This window comes from Anas acuta, chromosome 5 (genome assembly GCF_963932015.1).
Source record: "Anas acuta chromosome 5, bAnaAcu1.1, whole genome shotgun sequence".
NCBI classification, from domain to species: Eukaryota; Metazoa; Chordata; class Aves; order Anseriformes; family Anatidae; genus Anas; species Anas acuta.
Window position 1 is genome coordinate 28,128,512 of NC_088983.1, and position 17,276 is coordinate 28,145,787.

Here is a 17,276-nt window from a genome sequence, read left to right on the forward strand (position 1 = left end):
GCAGCTAAAGTGGCTGCAAGGAGAGGGCAAGGCTCCGAGTACTGGCTGCTAATTTGCATGTTAATGTGCGGTAAATTGAGCTAAGCAGAGCAATCAACCTGCCGTGGCTTTAATGCAGAGGTATGTAATTTGAGGCAGCTGCCACCAGATTAAAACTGGAAGCACTTTGCTTGTGGTCAAGGGGATCTCTGGGTCAGGAAAGCAGCTAGTAATGTGTTGAGCACTGAGATGCAACTAGTCATCTTGCCACTGACAAGCCTTGAGTGTGGACTTCAAGCAAAGCATGTTTGGGAGTACACAGTGTGCAGGAAACGTTGTACCAACACTTGCATGTGGAAAGCAGAGAAAGCTGAGTTATGAGGCTCAGGAAGACTTTGGAGTGGCTGTGAATGGATATGCAGGGGAAGAACTAAGTGAGGGTGAGCTGGGAAAATTAGTCAAAACATCTCTCGTCTTCAGGCAGTTTGTTTTGGTTTGTCTGTGAAAAAGTCCTGGAGTAGAGAGAGGACATTTGGCTGCTGGCTCCCCCTGCAAGGAAAGTGGAGTTTTGTTTGGGGGTCTGGTGATGCCTGGAGATGGAGGTGAATAGGGGGTGGCTGAAGGACTCAGGGAGGGTTTTCCTTGCCAGGGAGCTAGGCTACTTTGCTGACACTGAATATCTCGCCTGTTTGTGCTATTGCAGCTTGGCCCATCTCTTTGGGGTTTTATCCTGCCTGGTGGTTTAGTTCTCACTTGATTACTGACAAGCAAGGATGCGAAGAATCTGTGAAGCAGCAAAAATACCTTTTTATTATATATTTCCCAAAAGACAACCTCAAAATATTCTGAGAATCTACCCCAGGGGAAGGAACTCCAAATCTCCTATTAAGATACCACCACAGCACCTCATTTTCGCAAGCTGAGAGCTCTTCTTAGATCCTTCCCATGCCACGTCCCAGCTCTAGACTTTCTTCCTCGAATACCCTAGATGGGGGGAAAAAGGAAAGAAAAGAAAAAAAGCCCAGCCCACCTTCCAAATGCTGCTCAGTCTGCGACGATTATATAACATGATTGATAAAGTCGAGGAGTTAGCTGAGGTCAGAGCCTCGGGATGCCGGCTCCCCGTGCGATGAAGGAGCTTTTTGTGTCTGTGTAGAAGTGCATGGGGGAAGAGGCTTGTGTTTGTTTCTTGAAAATCCTCAGATGCTCTCCAAAGAATTCCAAATTTAAAGCAGTGTAAAATGCTCCATCAAACATGTTTTACAGTCCCTACCTCGCAGCCTGTTAAGTCTCCCCCAGTGGCTGTTTCTGGGAACTTTTGAACAACCTCCTGATAGCGCTTTTCTTGCTGCTGGGCAAAGGCTTCATGGAAACTGCGGACACTTGTTTTATTGGCCTGTCTGGATGGGGAGCCTTGGAAGAGGCTGCTTCACCCAAGGTCATGCAAAACGTGTAAAATACATTCTGCTTCCACAAATAAACAAGATAAATAAATATGGCTGGGCCGTGGCGCGAGGCAGGAATCAATGAAGTGCCTGGGGCGAGGATTTGCTCTCAAATTGAGCAGAGTTGGCAGCATAGCCTGCTTCTAGCACAGAGATGTTTTCTTCAACTCTTTTGTATTTCTCCATAGTGCCCGGGAGCAGGACCAGGCATGGTGGAAACCAGAAGAGGGACTTCTGTACCAATCGGATGGGAAATCGCTCTTGTGGATGGATTCCCTCAGAACCGGTGAGCTCCTAGAGGTAGAGATCATGCTGCTAGCTTGCAATGAGGCACCACCTCTGGCTCCCTTGCCAATGGTCTGCTCCTTCACGTAGTAAAAAGGAAAGCAGAGATGGACTCTCTGCTGGTCTGTTTAGGGCAGCTCCATTGAGTATCAACCACTTATTCACTGCACCTACATTACATCTTATATGAAATACCTAAGTCTAGTTCTTTCAGACCTGGGGAGCTGGATTTTCACTGGTTGATTGGGTCTAGATGTGGTACTGGTGTAGGAGAGTTAAAATGCAGCATGCTAGGACATGCACTCAACATCACTGCACCCTGACAGGAAAATAAATGTCTCAGCATTGTCTCAGTATTTGCTTTCCAGCAACATCTTGACTCTGCCTTGGCCTTTACATGCAGCACAAACCCATTATCCTGTGGCATTTCTTCCTTTCTACAAATAAACAGAATGAAGGGGAGAGGAAGTATGGCCAACTGCTATAACACTGGGAGCAATAGCACAAAATTAACCATGGCAAAACTGCACTTCAGTCTGAAGGAAGAAGAGTTATGATGTGTAACATTTCAGCCATGGCTAGGACTTGACTGTGGTGGGGCTGTTGTAGTCAGAGAGAGACAGTTCCTGCCTCAAATCCATTTACAATCCGGACAGATGACAAGTGAGATATGACAAGTATTATAATCCTTTTTCTTCTGGGGGAGAATTTGGATACAGCCAGGTCCCTGTGCCAGTGAGCAGGGTCTGAACGGTGCAGCTGTTATCCAGGTTGTTTGGGACATTTTCTTGGAGATGTATCCAGTGGGGATATGGAAACTCAGATCTGGCCTTTCAGCACTAAGACTCACTCCCGGGTTAGCTGGCTGGAGGTTAGAGCCAGGCAGCAATCACCCGAGTTATTTCTGCAATGAGGAATATGTGCAGAGTCAAGCAAAAACCCTCTCAGAAGAAATGAATTACCAGCCAAATATAGATTATTTCGTTTTGAGGGACATCATCCAATCTACTTAAGTTCTAAGTCATTCAGCAACTTTCAATGTATATTAATGCCTATATTTAAAATAACCATGCAAACTGAAAAAACAGCTGCTATGAAGTCCTTGTTGCTGACACACAGTGTTAGACAGAGCATGTCTTTTCTGTTTTCTGAACCACTGAGTGCACAAACATGTCGTGTGTAAATATTCCCCTGTGGATTTTTTTTTTTTTTTTGAGTAATATGCATGGTAGAGACATAGAAGGGTAATTTTCATAGAGGGACAGTTTCCTTTAAACATGTCTTCTGGCACTGATTCAGTAAAATGTACAAATGCTTATTTGGGGTAGCTTTGGTGTGATTTAAGCATCCACTTAAACTTAAAGGTAAGCATAAGTACTTTGCAAAATAATTTTCATAATGCCTTGTTTGAGGGCGCAACTGTGAAACTGTGCAATTGTGAAATGTGTGTGTGCCAAAGAAGTACAGCAGTTAATGGCAGCTAAATACAATTAATTACAAGCCCCAGGTAAGTACAGCAAAACTCAGAGACATGCTAATGGGCATCTTAGAAACCTCATTGAAAAATCATAGTGAACAGGTGATAAAATATGGAAAGTTTTTCCTCTGATGAAGCTAAAAAGTGGTGATCTTTATTCTGAAATACTGCAGCAGAAGCACTAATGAGATAAATGTATTTATGCCATGAATAAAACGCCTGATGAAAACTAATACGAGAGACAGAATAACTGATTGAAGTGGGCCAGGATTGTCAGTACGCTCCATCTGCTTTGCATCATTGGGCCGGGCAAAACATCAGAGCATATTGGTGAATCTGGCACACGTCATGTTATTTTTATGTCATCCTTATTCTTCCACGGCCTGATCCAAGTCCAACTGAAGCCCATAGAAATGAGTGGACTTTCCTTTACATCAGCGAGCTTTGAATTGGTTCCTTCCTCACTTGCTGGTTATGTCAGTAGTCCACAGCGTGTCTCAGCGGCTTTTTCACGGAGCAGTCGATCACAACTGTGCTTTGGATTTTAACACCATGTTTCGCCTATCTTGTTGTTGATATATTGTGATGGCTGGCGTCCTGATATAAAATGAAATGGGGAACATTACATACGGAAAAAAACGCGTACTGATTTAGAAGCTAATGAGAACATTCCCAGAAGTGCTGAAATTCAATGGGATTTAGAATCCCAGGGACCCTATTATTTTGGAAAATGGGCCATATGCTTTCAAGGCGTTCGGGCAGCTCTGAAAACTTCATCCATCATTTCTATGAAGAGCAGCGTAGACCTTATGTAATATTACAGAAGGCAGCCAGAACTGTTGAGAGTAAAACCCGCAAAATGGCCTGATCTTCTATTGTTTCTGAAGGTGTGAATTCCCTTTTTCCTGATGTTAAGTAACTTTTGGGTGTTGTCGTCTTCTGCTAAAAAAAGGAGTCTGCTGTATGCTTCAAAGAGATGTTTATAAATTCCCTGACACGCCTGTCAATCCAGGCATGCCTCCTTACTCCTGTTATGTTTATTTATATATACACATATAAAAACAATAATCTTACACTTGATTGATCAAGGTGATTCAGCCCATGCCTCCCACTGTCTTACTTGGACTCCAGTCTTATTCCAAAAAACAGCCCTAAATATCACTGGGGTTACTCATAAAACATGGTACTGCTCTGCATGAGTAAGACTCTTTGAATCTGGCCTGGAGTAAAGTTACTAATTCTCAGTGAGAAGCAGAGCTAGACAAAGATTGCAAAATATTGTCCATTAATCTGTTCTTGAATTTTTAAACACATTTTTTGGTCTCTGTTCACTCGTGGATCTCTGAGCTAATGAACTTGTTGACAGGAATGTTCACCATAACAACCCATTTACAGCAAATATTGCAAGATCTTTGCACTCTTTCCTTCATTCAAAATAACACCAGTCTCCCTCCCCGAGAAATGACCTTCCTGTTTTAGAGTTTTGTCATTAATGGTGAATATTCACATTGGTAATATGTTTTGTTTGTTTTTCTAAACCCTCCTCCAGTGAGAAAACAGAATTAAAGCACTTGAAGTAGAATTTAACAAAGCTCTAGGACCAAGGATAGACCTTGGAGGTCCAGTACCAAGAGAGAGGATGGCCCAGAGGCTGGAGCTGCAGGGAGAGGGGGAGGCCGGGCCTCAGCCCCACCAAAAGCTTCTTTGGGTGGGAAGTCAGTGATGCTGTACCTCATGGAGGAGCGCTCTACAATGCAAGGCACTGAAAGGTTAACAGCTTTGAGGACCTCCAATACACCAGGATACGTATAAGAGATGCATAATACTGATAAGTCATCTGCTTGTGACCCAGCTATTAAAAAAAAGTGTAGAAATGATTTCGTTACAAATTCTTTACCTAAAGATGTCCTTTCGTCTGCTCGTGGATATTTTCTTTGAGGAGATTATTCATGGAGCAAGGTTCTAAAATAAAAATTGAGGAGGATGGAGCAAAGCTGGGCTTTGGTGAATACATCCAAACCCTAGATACATTGCAAACAATCTGAGCCTGTTCCCAAGCAACTCCCAAGTAGAAAATAGGCACAACTGTTCCGAACAGTTCTTTCCTACAAATTGTTTGCCTACCTGTAGGGTGTTCGCCAGAGCCAGGCAGAATTAAGGGGGGTCAACAATGAGTTGTTGACCTCAGCTTGCTTTGGATCTGGCCTGTAATGAGAGCTATAGTCACACCATGCTTCAAATTTCAAGCAGTTTGATGTGGCCTTTTACAGGGAAAAAGAAATGGTTAGAATTTTTATTACAATAAGAAAATGCAATTTTTCATTCTCTCCTCATTTCAGAAGGTCTGAAGGGATTTTACTCAACTTCCTCTTCTACCTTCAGGCAGAGACCAAATGTGAGAAATTGCAGCCCAATTTTGGAAAGTTCTCAGCATGTGCAAATAGGGGCTCATGATGGGAAGCTGCTGGTCAACACACTTTGTTGTCAGGAGCGCTTCTGGGAAGCCACTGCAGACCAGGTGCCCCCCTCAGCCCTGATTCTTCCTGGTTCCTATCCATCGATCAGAAAATGTTTCTGACCAAAATGATGGGAGGTTTTTCCCTTTTGGGACCGAGATGGATAGAGGTAGGTAGGCAAGATCCAGCCTTGTGTAGATGGGAGTTACTTACCAGCTGCTAGAGTGCAATGTTCAGTGAAAAAAATGTAATCTTTGTGTTGCCCAAAGCATGGCAAGGTGAAACACAGCCTTCCCATTTATTTGGAGGGCTTTGTGGCTGAACTTATCAGACTCAGACAAAGCTGCAGGGGAGGCTCAGGAATGACATCTGAATTCAGGGGTCCTGTCTTTGGCAAAGTCTTGTGACCTAGGACAGGACGTAGCCTGGACCTTTGATACAAGACTTGACAGAGTTGGCATTGATTTGTTTTTGAAGTATTCAGTGTTTGGTAGAGTGCGGTGTCCTTACCAAGAGCAAATGTCAGCTTTATGAGCATCTGAATGCAGTTGGTATTCTTTTCAAGCCTGATTTAGACACCCATGTTAGATGTCTTGGCAAAATACGCAAGCAGTATGGAAAAAAATTCCATAGAACTGGAAAAAAACTGCTGTAAATTTGCTGTTGTTACATCCACTGATTTGGAAAACCCAGCACGAAGGCGCGATCGAAAAAAATGGCAGAAAATGTCTCGTAGCCGTCGGCAGGCACTGGAGCTCCTCAGCGGAGGCTGCGTTGGGAGCGCAGCGGCGACCGTGCATGACTCCCTCGGCCAGGGAAAACAGCAGCACGGCGGCGCTCGGGGAGAGGTGAGCTCTTTGCCATTGGTGTCGGGTGCTGGTGCTTCAGTCTCTCGCTTGGCTATAGATACCTAGCCCTAATTCGGGATCCTGCTCTGCTCCAGGCAGAGCTGGAGGAGACAGAAGGCGTGAATGGACAGCCAAGACAGAGCGCAGCCAAGGGACTGGCTTGGCTCTGGAAGGCAAAACGCAAGCTGAGCCATTGGAGCCGGCTGTACACAGATGAGAAGGAAAATGCACAAAGTGATAAATAACTTTGCTCAGGCCGCCAGAAAGGGCTGCCAGAACATTCTCGCTTGGCTATGCTCTGACTTGGCTCGCCCTCCGCCGGCCCCCCTCCTGCGCAGACAAAGAGCCGGGCCAGAGCCACGCATGCATCTTGGGGACGGCTCACCCCGGCCCCAGGCTGCCCAGCCACCTCTGCCTGCCCCGCATCCCTCTGTCCCGAGCCTGGCCGGCACCCAGTGGGAAGGCATGGTGATGGGAGCTGGAGGCCTCCTGCTAGGCTCACTCCTTGCTGGGGGAGGCCCAGCCTGACTCCCAGCCACCAGCGTTGGCGAGCCGGACTGCCTCTGCTGCCCTACGGCAACTGGAGCAGCGTGTCCTCCCATGGGGCCCACCAATCTTGGTACTGAACCGGAGGGGAAGGAGAGGTGGATCTTTGCGAGGGTTTATCAGGGGAGACGACAGACACTCGTCTGCCCTTCTCAGTTTCGGCTGGCAGCTCCAGCTTGAGGGAAGCTATTGTTGCAGTATTTCCAGTGTCTCATTGCCTTTTTGATCTGTGATGCACGTTGAACATATGTCTTTGTTTAGTTGCCCATTATTTAACCTAGATATCCTCGCCCCCCCCCGCCCCCCAAGAGATTACTGTGAATTCACGGCATACGAATGGTTTAGTTTATCATTTTCCAATATAGATTGTCTTGCACTCGTGTATAGTGAAAATAATTTGTTGTCAAGTTATCCAGTTACCACTTCATTTTATATGCTCCATAATGAGCTATTTGTAATGATCCATATTCGCAAGAAGTCTAAATAACCCAAATATTGCCATCTCACTACAGATAACTACTAAAGATTTCCAACAGCACTGAATCATACTGATCCCTGGGAGAGCTATGTACACATTTTTATAGAAACAGTTTGCTACCAGAAAATCCCTTCTCAAGAGTACCCGCTTTGCTATTGAAACCCTATAGACTTTGGGAAAACTTCCCATTAAAAAATATAGAAATATATTTCAATTTGAGTGAAAAATATAATTTTATTGGATTTTTTTTTGTTGTTGTTGTTCCAAGTTACGTTTCTTTTCCTTTTTTCCTTCTTACTGTCACGTATTCTTTTTCCAATGGGTACATCTTTCCATGGGATGCTCCTCATGGCAGTATCATCTGAAGCTTACGTGGCATGTCGTTATGCTAGCCTCAGGTGGTTTCTCCTGTCCATTAAAATGCCTACTGCTCTAATTAGTACACATTCACCCCAGACTTGTTCCCCTTGCACCCAAATGCCCAGAGGTCCCTATAGTCACCCAAAGGAGATGGGTGCTCAAGGAGGTGGTTCATCCCACCCGAGTTCCAAGTGGACCTCACCTGTAGCTGCCTCACCTCATGGCAGCTGAGGCAAGATATTATTCTCCTACTTAAATGAGGCCCTAAATTAGGCAGATCCCTTAGGTACCCGGGATGACTGAGACTGAACCTGGCTCAGGCACTTCTTTTGTTCGTTTGTTTGGTGGCAAACCATTTCGCTGCAGTGCAAACAGGAGCCCCAAGCCCTGTTCCTGATGCTTTAGCATCTATTTTCTAATCAGTCAGTCTGATGTGGTAGCTGCCCTTGGGGATTTAAAATGTAAGTTATTTCTACTGTTATTTTATGGCATGACTTGGCATGAGGTGGCATACCCATTTGGCTTGGATGAGGCACCAGTGACTTGGCTGTGCTGACAGACTATAGTCGGAGACTAATGACTGGCTGCATACTGCTAGGAGGAACCCCCTGGGGTGGCAGGGGGACTGCTGCCAGCTCTGCTCTGAATTAACATCTTCACTGAAGAGCAGGCGGCTGAGGAAAGAAGGGCAAGGAATGGCGAAAAGCCGTGCCTTCGAGCTGCCGAGAAATCAGTCTTTCAGAAACAGCTGGGATGGGTTGTTTGGGTTGATCGAATGGGCAAATAACCAGGACCCTGTGCTGTTCCCTGGTGAGCTTTATCATTGTAGATAGACACAAATGTGAGAAGTTGTGAGCAGCATTGAAACTGAGCTGAAATTGTTTGCACGCAGAAATGGTCTTAAGGCACAGAATATTTATCATGTGAGCTGCTAGCTGCAAGTTCTGCGCCTTCCTAAGAAGAAATGATGAGCTTAGGTAAAGGTATCACTGCTCTGCAGGGTCTCCAACTGCTAAAGTGAGGCTGCAGAATAAATGGGGTCTCCTACAGTAGTAAAGAGACAATGTGTTTTTGTTTTTTTTCGGGAGCTGTTTGGAAGCACCTCTGTGGTGGATGAACTCTTGAGAAAAAATCCCAAGTGAAAGAAGAGCAAGATGTTAACACAAGATAAATTCTGAGCATGAGACTTCTGGTTTCCTAGTTCTTTTACAACTACTGCATGTCTAACCTTGTAGTAAAAAAAAAAAAAAAAAAAAAAAAAAAAAAAAAAAAAAAAGTAATGCTTTGTACAATTAGAATAACATTGTTTTTCTTCTTTAACCTTGAGTGGGTTTTTGAAGGAATTCAGATAACTCTGGAAAGCACCAGGAACGCTGTATTTTTTTTTCTTTTGAATATTTCTGAAACCAGAAATGCTTTAAAGGGTTTGACTTTGCAGAATACATCATTATTCAATTCTCTGAAACATGGATCTGGTTCCTCGTCTTTTGAAATTGCTGTTGTCTATTGTGTGGGGTTTTTTGTTTATTTTTTTTTCTTCTATTTCTTCGTCAGAGCAGGCGCAGATATTACAATCAAATTATGTAATTTGGTGCTGGAGGGGGACCTGGTCCTCCAAGGGTTGGCTCTGGGAAACCTGGTCAACGTTTTTAAAGAGTAGTAAATGGCAATAAAAATGGGCATAGGAGACAAAGCAGAAATCTCCTGTTCTCTTATAAGCTGTGCAGTGCTGGCATGCAGCACAAGTTCAGGGGTGTTGTAGGTTTTTTGGGCATCGGTGCGGTCAGACAGGAAAGCAAACACTGGTTGGAAGCATACCCATGAAGAGCTATGAGGAGGACTCTTGGATTGATGCAGGAGGCATGCTGACCTATTGCAATGTGGTAGCCTGGAAATTTGGGCTCTTTTTGTAATTTTGCTCCTTGTTTCTTCTCTGCCTGTGGTCAAGTTGCTCCAGTCCTCCAGAGCCATGGTTATCTCTGCCCTTTATATGCACTTTCTCACCAGGGAGGGTTCCTAAACTATGTGTTTGTTTAGGGTGGATAGCGTCATTGTGGTTTCTCTGTGAGAGATGTGGGGTTACGGATGCTGTAACCCCCACTTGTTTTCCAATACTTCCTTAGGAGGACAGGTTCTGCAGGTGGGATAAAGGAGAGAGCAGTTCTAGGCTATCATCTATCCCCCTGCTTGTATTTTAAAAGTGTGACCTTGCTTTATCTTGACTACATTTACAGGCAGATGTGCAGTTGACACCATCCCTGTTAAAACAAATGGGGGTGTAATTGATATATCAAATTGCACTTGTTTAGTAAAATCACTACAAAATAATGCCCTGAGCAATAGATAGCAGTATGAACTGGGGTAGCCCTGAAGTGATGTGAAATAACCATGGCAATGGTTAGGGATTCGGGGCTGTTGCCGTGGCTACTAGCCGTCTGACTTGCCGTCGCAGTGCAAGAGCATTCGCCAGGAGAAGACTCATTGCGGAGACTCCCACATGACAGCAGTGCTCTCTGCCAAACCTCCCTCCTCCCCACGGCACCGAAACGAGGCAGACGTCAAACTGTTACTATCGTCAATCCTTGCAGCATGGCCCAACTGGTAAATTAGATTCTCAGATGTCATTAGAAGGGGTATCTGAAGACATGGTTGTAAGTTTTCACATAGGCTGCTTTTTCTCTCCACCAAAAAAAAGTTTTTTAATGAAAGGATTGGGTGTCTATAAGAGAAAAAAAAAATCTGCTTTATCTAAAAAATCCTTTATGTTTTCCAAAAGATAAACTATCCCAAACTGAAGTGTTTTAACTGAAAGCCTTGGTATGTGTTCTGCAAAACAGCACTGTGGTGCCTTTTAGGAGTTCAGGTTGAGCGTTCGCCTGTTTCATGTGGATCAGAGTGGGTGATGCAAGGAGCAATACCAGCGCGCCCCAAGACCCAGCAGTGCTGTATTTCCACCATCAAAGGGCTCCTCTTGATGTAATCCCCAGAAAGAAAAAGTCCAGTATGCCGTGGTCATTCAGGAATACTGATGCTTCTGGTCTATCTCCACTGTTTGTTCAAGACACCTACCTGGAAGGCTGTTAGCAGAAAGGCTCTCATAGCATAACCTGCAAATAAAGTCCTTCGGATGTCGTTGCCTTGGAAGTGTCACAGTGAACCCACTTGTATCGCTAGCTACTCTTGAAAATCCAGACCAGGGTATTTCACAGCATATTTGAAAGGACTTTCCTTCCAAGAAGAAGACAGCAATGCTTTGGACAACTGCTTCAAAGATTTCCTAGTGTGATCCTTGTACAGATGAAGTTGAAATAATTTTACATGTGCATCATTGCAGAGATTGAGTTGAATGTGGTTAATTTACATGTGCATCATTGCAGCTATAAAGCCTCACAAAACCACAGGGTTGCGGTTCTCAACTGACATTTTAGGGATCCAAAAGGAAGGATAGAACAGCAAAGTGTCTTAGCATCCAAAACTTTTCACCATGGATGCCAGTGTTGTGCTTTTGCTGTTCTGCTAGTTTGTGAACTGTGTGTATACCACCATAGAGCCGTGTCCCAGCACTGGGATGGACAGAATTTGGAAAGAAATGCCACCAGCTCGTGGGCGTCTGCAGAGCGGTTGTAGGAAGGAGCAATGGTTTTCAGCCTTCCCCTCTGACTGCTCCTGCTGTGGAGGCTTCTGATGGAGGTGCTCCCTGGCCTGAGCGAGGCTGAAGGGGCTGTCTGGCACGGCGACAGCAACAGCAGGAGGGGGCTGCGAGAAAGCCCCTAGACTAGCAGGTCGTCAGCATCTCTGCACATCTACGTGCAGCTCCGCAGCATGCCCCAAATGGGAGACAAAGGACGGTGAGTAAATTCAGATGACTCACTGAGGTGGGACAGGATGGAGAGGCTAATCCCTGTCAGCTCCTACAGAGCACAAAAAGGCACATCCAAAACAAGCACATCATCACCAACCTCCGAGGAGTCCAGGAGACGTGAGGAGACCTCGATAGCTGGCGTCTCATTCTCAGCATCCTCAGAAGGGATCCCGGGCCGGCCACCTGGAGACAAGCATCTTGGTGCCTGTGAGTATTCGGGGTATGTGAGCACAAGGGAAATCGCTCTGATTCTAAAATAAGATCTTCTCTCCTGCCTATAAGGCCCCGTGTTGAACTTCGCCGCATCGTTGCAACATTATTTCCAACACCAGTTTAACAAGGAAAAAATAGTTCAGGACCCCGCTTCCATCCCGACGTGAGTCAGTGCTGTGTGTACACAACAGCGTGCAGCCTTGGTCACATCCAGCGGGGCATCTGCACCAGCACAGGGGGAACCAAGAAGATGTGGTAGCAGGACAGAGCAGCCCCCAGCCCTTCAAGCAGCCACGAGGAGGTGTGAAGGTGGGAGATGCTGAGCCTGAGCTCAGTGCTTGGTCCCAGCACTGGCCCTGCCAGAGAGAGCCAGGATGCAAGGGGTGGTCTCTGCTGCAGCAAAGTGCATGTTATTTGGAGCTAGAGAAGGGGAAAAGGCAGCCTGGGTGTAGATTTGTGGTGTTTTACAGTTGAATCAAAGCATAAGGCAGCTCTCCCCTTGCCCTGCCTCCCCTCCTCCTTTAATGTCCCTTAATACATAAAAATAAAGATCCTTTATGCGAATAAAAGCAGAAGGCGCCTCCCCTAAGCGTGTTTTAAAAAAGCCAAAAATAGTCCCAAAGTCTCAACCAAAAACGAGCATAGCCAGGATTTCTGTGGAAAATGTCTGTAGCTGGAGGGGGCGGGGGGCAGGGACTCAAACAGGGGCTGCCTGGGTGTTTTGCCGTGCCCCCAGCCCCGCTGCCCCGTGTGCCCCACCACCTCGCCACGGTGTGGGGCTGGCCCTGCAGGGACTCAGTTGCGGGTCCCCCCCGGGAGGCAGCAGAGCCTCTGCCGTGGGCTTCCCTGTCCTTCGTCTGACAGTTCTTGGCAGCTCTGGCGCAACGTGTTGTTAACAGCAGTCCTCCTAATTAATGGGGAACATGTGTGTGTTGCAGAAACCTTTTTTTTTTTTCTTTTTTTCTCTTATTCTTCTGTTTGGTGGAAATACCGTAAAACTGTTTATATCCACTATAAAAGGGGGGGGGTTGAGGGTTACTATCTTCCTAACCCAAAGGTTTCCTTTACCTCAGATCAACCCATTTTGGGAACAGGCACTTCTCTAATCCCTGGGTGTCTTTTCCTAAATGCTTTCACACATCTGCACCCCTCTGTCCTGCATTCCTGCCATACCATCATCTTGTCCTAATGAGAAGTAGCAGCCTTCAGCCCTGCCAAGTTCCTCCTTTTTTTTTTTTTTTTTTTTTTTAAGACAAAATCCTGTTTATCAAAAAGAATTTCAGAAGTTTGTTGATTTTTTTTCCATTCATTAACTTAAATTTTTGAAAAAAAAAAAAAAAATTAAGAAACTTTTGCTTTCCCAACTGTTTTCCCTTCTTGAGTAATAAGAAAACACATGTTTATATACCATCTGCCACCAGCATGTTGTACAGATGAGCTGGCAGGCTCATATCTTCAGTTCACCTCTAGCTCAAAAATAAGGGTCCCCTGTCATAGGTGATCTGCTAAATCCTCTGCCACAGACGCAGGTACAAAGACTGGGGGTTGGCACAGGAGCAAGCACCAGGAGGGGAGAGCAAAGCTATGCCTACATCTGTCCTCAGCTGGGGCTGAGCACTGAGAGCGTTAACTGAGCCCTGTGCAATGCCGAAGGCTCCAGCTCCTTGTGAACGTGCTAGTGCCCAGAAGATGTACTGAGATAATCTGCTCTTAATGAGTCGGACCTGGCAGCCCTGCATGCTGTGCTCTTATGCAGAGAATACATAGCTTTGCCATCTCTTGTAGGCACGCCTCAACGAGGACCACTTTCAGACCTCCCTGGGTAAGTAATGATGATACGGAGCACACCTACAATAATGTGCAAGGCTCTTCTTTGAGACCCGAGCTAAACTGGCACAGAATCACACAGAATCACAGAATTTCTAGGTTGGAAGAGACCTCAAGATCATCGAGTCCAACCTCTGACCTAACGCTAACAGTCCCCACTAAACCATATCCCTAAGCTGATTCCTGCACCTGCAGGAATCCTTTCACACAGATAAATAAGCCTGAATCTAGCCCCCTTGAAGGGGGAACTCCTGTTCCCATTTTACCAACATTAAAATAGAAGGAGAGAGAGTAATAAAAGTATTGCTGGTAGAGAAAGCCATAATGCACACCAGCCCTTTGAAGTCTCCCACCGCTGGGACGAGGGGAAGCTGCTCACCTTCTGGATTTCCCCAAGACCTGTAGAGGCTTTCACAGTCTTGCGTGCATGGTTGGCATCTTATCTCCATCCTGTCTCATCTCCTGCCCGCCTGCCTTCCTCTGATACCCTCCAATACTGGACCATCATCCTGCGGTGCGCTCTTTTGCAGCTGTTATGGTGTGGAAGGCCGAGGGCTCAACAGACAGCACAAGGGCTGCAGAGTTGTGCTTTGGACTTCTCCAAAGGTTGTGTGCATGCATTGGTAACTAGGAAAAAAAATACTGGCATATCCTGACAAGTCTGGCTGGAAATGTTATCCTAGCCCAAATCCAGGTTCCCGAATGTGTTTGCTGAAAGTCCTGGGAGACTGGGTATCAACAAAGAGCAGCTGTCCAGTCTCTTCTAGGGAAGGATGATTGTGGACATGTACCTGAGGAATTACCTGCTCCAAGTAAGTGGAAGTGACTTCTTCCAGCTAGTCTTTGAACCTTGACTGCCGTGGGAAGGCTTTTGGAGATGTATAGAATGCATAGGAGGAGGGCAGAATGATGAATAGTGATCAGTATGTCATTTTGGCTTAGGGCAATGTTAAATCTTAATTTTTCCAGGAGAATGTTATTTCTGGTGGTTTTGGTGTTTTGCATTAAAGAACAAGCTCTGAAATTCCACAGATAACGCATTTTCCTACATTTGCCCCAAAAGGGGGAAAAAGAGAAGGCCATTCGTGAAACATTGTCCTTTGTTTCTTGTGGAAGACAGCACAAAATTTGAGACCAAAGCATCAAATGTTTCACTTCTCATCAAACGCATGGAAATGTCATTTTTTCCAGGTCTACCAGAGCCGCAAATATGTTCACATAAGCTGATACTACCAGTACAGTTAATGGACCAGATCCACAGCCAGCATTAGTTGGCATTGCCCTGTGGTATACTTGTTACCTTAGCAGCTTGCCAACCCTAGTATCGTTTTCCAGATGATTTGTATGGAACTATGACAATTTATATCCGCTGAGGATCTAGCCAACCCGACTGACACCCACCCGGGAGGACTTGGTTTTGCAGAGCTTTCCCCATATTGTATAAACCAACCTGGAGGAATGGCTAAAATGTCTCACCTTTATGTCACCCTCAGCATCCTCACGCCATTTCTCTCTGTGGCAATGCATTGCCACCTGGTGACTTGGTGACACAGAATCAGTAAGGTTGGAAAGACCTCCAAGATCATCTGGTCCAACTGACCCTTACTACCAATGTCACCCACTAAACCATGTCCCTAAGCACCTTTCCTTGAACACCCCCAGCGTGGCAAAGCTCCACTGCAAGGGAGCAGGCTGGAGAAGCTGCACTGGAGGAGCATGGCAGCGGTGTTTCGTTTTGCAGGACAAACACGGAAAGGAAGACAAGGGAGCAAATGGATGAAACGAGAAGAATCCCTAAGATGAAAGAAGAGATGGGGTCATTTCTGAATGACTATAACAGACCTTGACTGAGGTTACTGATCTGTGACAACCTTGAAATTCTATAGACACTGTTTTTTCCCCACAGCCTGCCAAGACCTTGCTGACACATCCAGCATAAAAAAAGAAGCAGCGTACGCTATATCCTGAGAGGTTTCTGGATAATCCTCTTCTAGCATGTTTAATACTTCAGCATGCGCATGCAGGGGGTTCCATCTTTTTCTGTTCCTTGAGGAACAAGTTAGTCCTTCTGCCTGCCATTTGGTTTTGTCTTGTCCCTCATTCAGCACTCCATTCCCCAGAGCAGCCAGCTTGTATTTGCGTATGTCTGTGTACATCTCTAAAAGATATCCCCTCATTAGGATAACCCACTCTTTTCAGGACACCAGTGTCTAAGCTAACCATGTTGCCAGCTTCAGGTAACACAAACTCCATCTGCTTTTAGACGAACAAGCCCATGCTCTGTTGTAGGGCTGGAAATTAGAGTAATATGAATAAGGATAATGCCCAGAGCCAAGCTGAGGTTCACCCCAAAGGCGGGGAGCCACCCCAAATCCACACATTTGGGACTTTGCCAAATTTGAGGAGTTATCAGGCTGTGTATGTCGGCTATGTACATGGCTGACTTCTCATCCCCATCCCACCTGGGCCTGCCTGGCTCCTCTGCAGCCCCGCAGGGCTCTGCTGTCTGCCCCAAGCACACACTGCCCGGGCTGTGCTCTAGTGTTTGTCCCTCCAAGTCTTTGTTCTGGCTTGTTTTGGCCGTGTTTGCAGTTGCACACACTATGGTTTTTTTTTATTATTATTATTTTTTTTTTTTTTTGGCTGGATGCTGGCTTTGAACTCCACGTTGCCTTTCGACTTCGATTCTCTTGACAAATGGCTCTCTTAGATCCGTGCCTCCCCATAGCCCTTCTCTGTTTCTTTCCCTCTTGGATCTTAACCACACTTTGGGCTGCAACCAGGAGCTTTGACAGACATCTTCAAAGCAACCTGTTTTGGTCTTCAGCTTGAGATGAGTTGTAAGTTATTCTGTGGCTAGCCTTCGTCGTGCAATCTCTGCTGTAGAGCACATCACTTACACCTTTCTTCTTTGTGGGTAGAGAAAAAGGCATTCCTCTGATTTCTGGCCTGCAGTATCGGTGCTAGCTTTTCTCCCTGCCAAGTAGCACCTCAGGACTAGCAGCTGTCAGACATAAGGCTGTCTGTCTGACTCGTCCTACAGATAGCCTATAGCTTTCTAGGTAGAGCGTGGAGTACTGTAAAAGCTTTCCATATTTTTAGTACTTCAGTGCTGGTGAAATATCCAACTGCTTTGTTCAGCCACCAACTATAACTTCTTTCTCTCCTTTTTTTTTTTTTTTTTTTTTTTTCTTGTGTTCAGCAATCACCCAACACTTGCACAAGCTTTAGAGAAACCGGCCTCAGATACACCTGCTTCCAAGAGGGACAACAGCTCTTCTTTTGAAAATGTAGGTGCAGGGACACATCTCATCTGGACCTGATTAGGGTGCTGTGGAGAGGGTCACACCTGGCATTAATAAAAGGAGAAAGGAGCAGGGAGCAGGTCTTTGAATACCTGTGTGACCTCTAATAAAGGAGGTAGTTAGGGATAGAGGCAGATGTCTTCCAGGAAAAGGCTGAGGGATGGTGCTATGACAGAGGAGCTTTTCTGAAAACAT

The 17,276-nt window shown here is 45.7% G+C and overlaps 1 long non-coding RNA gene across 2 annotated transcripts in view; it reads left to right on the forward strand.

Moving 5' to 3' along the window:
• LOC137857215 (uncharacterized) overlaps window positions 1-17,276 on the forward strand; it is a 183,194-nt gene that overhangs the window by 68,179 nt on the left and 97,739 nt on the right. For both annotated transcript variants that reach the window (XR_011097011.1, XR_011097012.1), the window contains exon 2: window positions 1,613-1,710. This is a non-coding gene — a long non-coding RNA (uncharacterized lncRNA). The remainder of the gene's footprint in view (window positions 1-1,612; window positions 1,711-17,276) is intronic.